The 7802-nt window shown below is 41.5% G+C and overlaps 1 non-coding gene across 1 annotated transcript; it reads right to left on the bottom strand.

Annotated features, from left to right (window-relative positions):
* Nucleotides 1-7413: 7413 nt before the first annotated feature.
* Nucleotides 7414-7489, bottom strand: Trnas-cga. The gene has a single exon. It is a non-coding gene; the product is annotated as a tRNA-Ser (tRNA).
* Between the last annotated feature and the right edge of the window lie 313 nt (nt 7490-7802).

Raw genomic sequence — 7802 nt, forward strand, 5'->3', positions numbered from 1 at the left:
CATTTTCTAAGGACTCTCCCAATGAATCTCAACATGGCATCTGCCTTACCAACAATTAATCTTATATGATCATTCCACTTCAAATCGTTCCGTACGGATACTCCCAGATATTTAACAGAAATAGCTGCTACCAGTGTTTGTTCCGCAATCATATAATCATACAATAAAGGATCCTTCTTTCTATGTATTCGCAATACATTACATTTGTCTATGTTAAGTGTCAGTTGCCACTCCATGCACCAAGTGCCTATCCGCTGCAGATCGTCCTACATTTCGCTGCAATTTTCTAATGCTGCAACTTCTATGTATACTACAGCATCATCCGCGAAAAGCCGCATGGAACTTCCGACGCTATCTACTAGGTCATTTATATATATTGTGAAAAGCAATGGTCCCATAACACTCCCCTGTGGCACGCCAGAGGTTATTTTAACGTCTGTAGACGTCTCTCCATTGAGAATAACATGCTGAGTTCTGTTTGCTAAAAACTCTTCAATACATCCACACAGCTGGTCTGATATTCCGTAGGCTCTTACATTGTTTATCAGGCGATAGTGCACAACCGTATCGAACGCCTTCCGGAAGTCAAGGTAAATGGCATTTACCTGGGAGCCTGTATATAATATTTTCTGGGTCCCATGAACAAATAAAGCGAGTTGGGTCTCACACGATCGCTGTTGCCGGAATCCATGTTGATTCTTACAGAGTAGATTCTGGGGTCCAGAAATGACATGATACTCGAGCAAAAAACATGTTCTAAAATTCGTCGACAGATCGATGTCAGAGATGTAGGCCTATAGTTTTGCGCATCTGCTCAACGACCCTTCTTGAAAACTGGGACTACCTGTGCTCTTTTCCGTTGCTCTAGAGACTTGCGGTACACAGCTGTTAGAAGGGGGGCAATTTCTTTCGCGTACTCTGTGTGGAATCGAATTGGTATCCCGTCAGGTCCAGTGGACTTTCCTCTGTTGAGTGATTTCAGTTGCCTTTCTATTCCTTGGGCACTTATTTTGATGTCAGCTATTTTTCGTTCGTGCGAGATTTTAGAGAAGGAACTGCAGTGCGGGCTTCTTCTGTGAAACAGCTTTGGAGAAAGGTGTTTATTATTTCAGCTTTACTAGTGTCATCCTCTGTTTCAATGCCATTATCATCCCAGAGTGTCTGTATATGTTGTTTCGCTCCACTTACTGATTTAACATGAGACCAGAACTTCCTAGGATTTTCAGTTAAGTCGGTACATAGAATTTTACTTTCGAGTTCACTGAACGCTTCACGCATAGCCCTCCTTACGCTAACTGTGACTTCGTTTAGCTTCTGTTTGTCTGAGAGGTTTTGGCTGCGTTTAAATTTGCAGTGAAGCTCTCTTTCCTTTCGCAGTAGTTTCCTAACTTCGTTGTTGAACCACGGTGGGTTTTTCCCATCCCTCACAGTTTTACTCGGCACGTACCTGTCTAAAACGCATTTTACGATTTCCTTGAACTTTTTCCGTAAACACTCAACATTCTCAGTGTCGGAACAGAAATTTTCGTTTTCATCTGTTAGGTAGTATGCAATCTGCCTCCTATTACTCCTGCTAAACAGATGAACTTTCCTCCCTTTTTTTATATTCCTGTTTACTTCCATATTCAGGGATGCTGCAACGGCCTTATGATCACTGATTCCCAGTCCTGCGCTTAAAGAGCCGAAAAGTTCGGGTCTGTTTGTTATCAGTAGGTCCAAAATGTTATCTCCACGAGTCGGTTCTCTGTTTAATTGCTCGAGGTAATTTTGGGATGTGTACTCAGTATAATGTCACTCGATGCTCTGTCCCTACCACCCGTCCTAAACATCTGAGTGTCCCAGTCTATAGCTGGTAAATTGAAATCTCCACCTAAGACTATAACTTGCTGAGAAAATTTATGTGAATCGTCTTCCTGATTTTCTCTAAGTTGTTCTGCCACTAATGCTGCTGAGTCGGGAGGTCGGTAAAAGGAGCCAATTATTAACCGAGCTCGGTTGTTGAGTATAACCTCCACCCACAATAATTCACAGGAACTATCCACTTCTATTTAACTACAGGATAAACTACTACTAACAGCGAAGAACACGGCACCACTGGTTGCATGCAATCTATCCTTTCTAAACACCGTCTGTGCCTTTGTAAAAATTTCAGCAGAATTTATCTCTGGCTTCAGCCAGCTTTCCGTACCTATAAGGATTTCAGCTTCGGTGCTTTCTATCAGCGCTTGAAGTTCCGGTACTTTACCAACACAGCGTAGACAGTTTACAATTACAATAACGATTTCTGCTTGGTCTCCGCATGTCCTGACTTTGCCACGCACCCTTTGAGGCTGTTGCCCCTTTCTATACTTGCCTGAGGCCATCTAACCTGAAACAACCGCCCAGTCCACGCCACACAACCCCTGTTGCCCGTGTAGCCACCTGCTGTGTGTAGTGGACTCCTGACCTATCCAGCGGGACCCGAAACCCCACCACCCTATGGCGCAAGTAGAGGAATCTGCAGCCCACACGGGCGCACAGGTGTCTCAGCCTCTGATTCAGACCCTCCACTCGGCTCTGTACCAATGTTCCGCAGTCAGTCCTGTCGACGATGCTGCAAATGGTGAGCTCTGCTTTCATCCCGCTAGCGAGACTGGCAGTCTTCACCAAATCAGTTAGCCGCCGGAGGCCAGAGAGGATTTCCTCCGATCCATAGCGACACACATGATTGGTGCCGACATGAGCGACTACCTGCAGATGGGTGCACCCTGTACCCTTCATGGCATCCGGAAGGACCCTTTCCACATCTGGAATGACTCCCCCCCACCGGTATGCACACGGAGTACACATTGGCTTTCTTCCCCTCCCTTGCAGCCATATCCCTAAGGAGCTCCCAACTACCAGTAAGCCCACCCTCTGCGACTACCCGGATATTGCAGACTGAGGGGCAACCTCTGGAACAGGACAAGCAGCCACGTCCAGCCGAAGATCAGTATCAGCCGGAGACAGAGCCTGAAAACGGTTTGTCAGACAAACTGGAGAGGTCTTCCGTTCAGCCCTCCGGAATGTCTTTCGCCCCCTGCCACACCTCGAGACGAACTCCCACTCCACCACAGGTGAGCGGTCAGCCTCAATATGGGCAGTATCCTGGGCAGCCGTAGTCCGATCGGGGAGTGCGTGGGACGAGCTGGCCGGACCCCGACAGTCGTGCCCATTGGCCTCAAACTGTGTGACCGAAGGCAACACTCCCTGAAGCTGGGAGCGAAGGGATGCCAACTCAGCCCTCATCTGAACACAACAGTCTCAGTCCCTATCCATGCTAAATACTGTTGTGCAAAGAACGTCTGAACTAATATACAGAGAGCACAAACAATTCGGCACAAAATTTAAACGGTTATTAAAATACAAGACTGACTAGTATATGCAGTAATGCTGCTACTTGCGCACTGCTGACACACTTCTCGGCGGCGGCAGAAGGCTAACTGTACTGTCAGTAACGTACAAAGACTATTTGAAAGAAATGAACAAATGACAGACGACTACGCGACTTTACACGTCACAGATATGCAAATCTGCCCCTGCTAAATACGAAACTGCACAATGATTTGACGGATTTAACTAAACAAGTGCGCTAAGAACACTCAAACAAATTTTCAACTTGAGTACTACACTTATATGAACGCTAAATAAGCCACTTGCTGGTACTTGCGAATTACTGACACAATGCTCGGCGGCAGAAAGGCTAACTCACAACCGGTTTACATCATGGATCATCTACATGGTGATAGCACGAAAACGGAAACGACGTAAAAAATATAAATATCGCCACAAATTAAATCTACATAAGAATTATTAGTAGGAAAAATTAAGTGTGCTTACCAAAAACATCTATTGTGGCAACTTCAAGTGTCATACATGCTGTTTAACCAGAAAAATATAAACCATTGCTGACTTGATAATTTCAGAATGATATATAACGCCATAATACCGGCTTAAGCAAACAGAAAACATTGAAAGCACATAACAACAGTAGGTGCACACCACCATTTCTCAGTCACAACAACATCCTGTAGGTTGACACGCAAGCGTTGATCTAAGAACCTACAAACCACCATCAGCGAACTAAGACAAAGGTCAGGGTCACAGAACAAGTTTCAAAATGTGTGTATATTATAATACAGTTACAGAGAGATACACAATAATTAAAATTAAATAAATACAATAAAGGTAGACAGAAAATACATAAAAATATGTTTTGCAGTGCATTTTCTTTTTTCCTCTTTCCTTCTCATTATTTTTTCCTCCTATTTCCTTCTTTTCAATACAATGCTACATAATGTTATAGTCAAATGATACTATCATAATGTTACATGCTGTAATGGCATTTCATAAAAACAACCAGCCATTTGGTGAAAAGCAACATGCTATAAAAATATGCATAGCCACGTACAATAATATGAAATACAACGGTCACATGATGCTATTGCAAAGTCATATACCACAAAAGTGGCACGTGGTAAAAATAAACTGACCATTTGGTAAGACCTATCACATGAACCCGTAATAGGTGTGTGATTTTGAAAAACCATTTTAGTTGAGCCAACTATCACAAATCATTCAGACTGCCAGCAGCAAAACAAATGTTAGTTCTGTATCATTGGTTCGACGACACAAATAGTGTAACCAAATGAGGAACCACACACTGCATAGAGTAATATGTAACATAAAAATCACAGAATACTGTAAAAATCCAGTGATGTTACAATGTCACGTAACAAACCGACGATTTGGTGAGAACAGCACCATAATAAAGCAACAACTGATGTTGATTCTTATATTTTTTTAGCATCATATGTCCAGGTATATTTTTTAATTATAGTGTTGTTTTCACCAAACCTTTGGTTTGTTACGTGACATTGTAATATCACTTGATTTTTTTACAGTATAATATGATTTTTGTATTACATATTACTCTTTGCAGTGCGTGGGTCCTCATTTGGTTACAATATTTATATCCTCGAACCAATGATACAGAACTGACATTTGTTTTTCTGCTGGCAGTCTGGATGATTTGTGATAGTTGGATCGCCTAAAATGATTTTTCAACATCACATACCTATGTACATGTTCATTTGATAGGTCTTACCAAATGGTCAGTTTATTTTTACCACATACCACTTTTGTGTCATATGACTTGCAATATCATTATGTGACTTGTATTTCATATTATTGTACGTAGTTATATATATATATATTTTAATGTGTGTTGCCTTTCATCAAATGGTCGCTTTGTCTTTATCAAATGCCAATTTATCATGATAGTATCATTTGACTATAATATTATGTAACATTGTATTGAAAAGAAGCAAAAAAGGAAATAGGAGGAACAATAATAAGGAGAAGGAAAGAGGAAAAAAGAAAATGTACTGCATAACATATTTTTATGTATTTTCTATCTTCTTTTACAGTATTTATTTTATTTTAATTATTGTGTATCTCTCTGTAACTGTACTACAATATACACATATTTTGAAACTTGTTCTGTGACCTGCACCATTGTCTTAGTTCTCTGACTGTTCTTTGATCAACACCTGTGTGGAAACCCACAAGGTTTTCTTGTGACTGAGGAATGGTGGTGTTCACCTACTGTTGCTAAGAGCTTTCCATGTTTTCTGCTTACTTAAGCCGGTATTATGGCGTTACATATAATTCTGAGATTTTCAAGTCAGCTGTAGTTTATACTTTTCTGGTTAAATAACATGCATGAAAAAATGGCTCTGAGCACTATGGGACTTCACTTCTGGGGTCATCAGACCCTTTAGAACTTAGAACTACTTAAACCTAACTAACCTAAGGACATCACACACATCCATGCCCGAGGCAGGATTTGAACCTGCGACCGTAGCAGTCGCGCGGTTCCAGACTGAAGCGCTTAGAACCGCTCGGCCATAGCATGTAAGACACTTGAAGTTGTCACAATAGATGTTTTTGGTAAGCACACTTAATTTTTCCTACTAATAATTCTAATGTAGATTTAATTAGTGGCGATCTTCATATTTTTCACTTCGTTTCCATTTTTGTGGTAGCACCATGTGGATGATCCATGATATAAAACGGTTGTAAATAGATATATTATAAGACAGCACAGTGTTTGTCATGTATTTCTCCTAGGCTGATGTTACACTTCTTTCTGTTACCTAAATACCAGCAAATGAAGAAGACGCTCTGTTAGTCGAGTTTTATACTATTTTCTCTTCAAACAGTCCAAATCACACGCCGAGACCGGAAAGTGCGAATTAAAATCTGTGTCTGTTTATGTTCATTGTTTTCGTTTTGCCTTAATTGCCTGACGACACAGTTAAACGTCGGAAAATGTTGCAGAAATAAAATAATTTAAGTTGCACAACGACGATCTATGTCTCGTAGTGAGCTCTCTAAAAGCCTTTTATATGTATGTATATGTCATATACTAACTTCCTTTAATTTTTGAAGTGTCGAAAGGTGCGACAACCAATAATCAATGTTACCTACTATAACAAAGCCTAATAGATCAGATAACTGTAGGATTCCAGAAGAGGATAAATACACCATCGCAAATACCTTCCCAAGCTCAGCAGGTGGCAATAGTAGTTGCAAAAGACGACTGAGAGGCACAGAGTTCCATGGAAATCACCACAAGCGAAAATTATTCATGGCACATTGGCATTTATCATGCAAATAAGTTTCCAAGTTGGCGGCCTCATCCAAGAATACAATTACCTTTCTCTACAGAATAGTTGCACATCGAAGAGCTGACGCCAATCGGTCTACTAGATACGTTTAAAACTATTTACTAACACGCCTTTGACCACCTTCAATTACATTTTTTTATTTCGTGCATCGCATGTAGATGTAAAAACCGTTTCTCACAAAAAGAGCTCTAATGTTTCGCATACAAGTCACATCAAAATTATTGTAACAGCGGGACTTTTGCATAATCAATGATTTCGCTTCAAATTTGATAACCTCGCTGAAGTATGTATGACATTTTCAGAAAAGGAAGCACCTATTGTGAAACTGCATTGTCCACTGCGCATTGACAGTGACGGTAGAATACTCGGAACCTCCTAATTCCCACATTTATTTGTGGTTAACCTCCGTGATTATTATATGCTTTATACCAGGATATTTTTAAGAGCATAAAGAGAAGCGTTTACAATGGAAAGACATTAGTATATGTCGGTTGTGAGAGTAACTGTTTTCCACAGAAGCACTAGCAAGATTTGGGAGACATTTCCCTTGAGGAGTCTAAAAAGTGATAGTCTCTGTTTCAAATTTATATCGACCCGAAAGCTACCTGACAAAATTAGTACGCGAAGTAGATATTTAGATGAAATGAGAATGGACATCCTTTGAAGAAAGGCAAAGTTGAAACTTCCTGGCAGATTAAAACTGTGTGCGGACCGAGACTCGAACTCGGGACCTTTGCCTTTCGCGGGCAAGTGCTCTACCGACTGAGCTACCCAAGCACGACTCACGCCCCGTCCTCACAGCTTTACTTCTGCCAGTACCTCGTCTCCTACCTTCCAAACTTTACAGAAGCTCTTCTGCGAACCTTGCAGAACTAGCACTCCTGAAAGAAAGGATATTGCGGAGACGTGGCTTAGCCACAGCCTGGGGGATGTTTCCAGAAGCCTGGCGGAAGTAAAGCTGTGAGGACGGGGCGAGAGTCGTGCTTGGGTAGCTCAGTCGGTAGAGCACTTGCCCGCGAAAGGCAAAGGTCCCGAGTTCTAGTCTCGGTCCGGCACACAGTTTTAATCTGCCAGGAAGTTTCATAGCAGCGC

This window comes from Schistocerca piceifrons, chromosome X (genome assembly GCF_021461385.2).
Source record: "Schistocerca piceifrons isolate TAMUIC-IGC-003096 chromosome X, iqSchPice1.1, whole genome shotgun sequence".
Lineage (NCBI taxonomy): Eukaryota > Metazoa > Arthropoda > Insecta > Orthoptera > Acrididae > Schistocerca > Schistocerca piceifrons.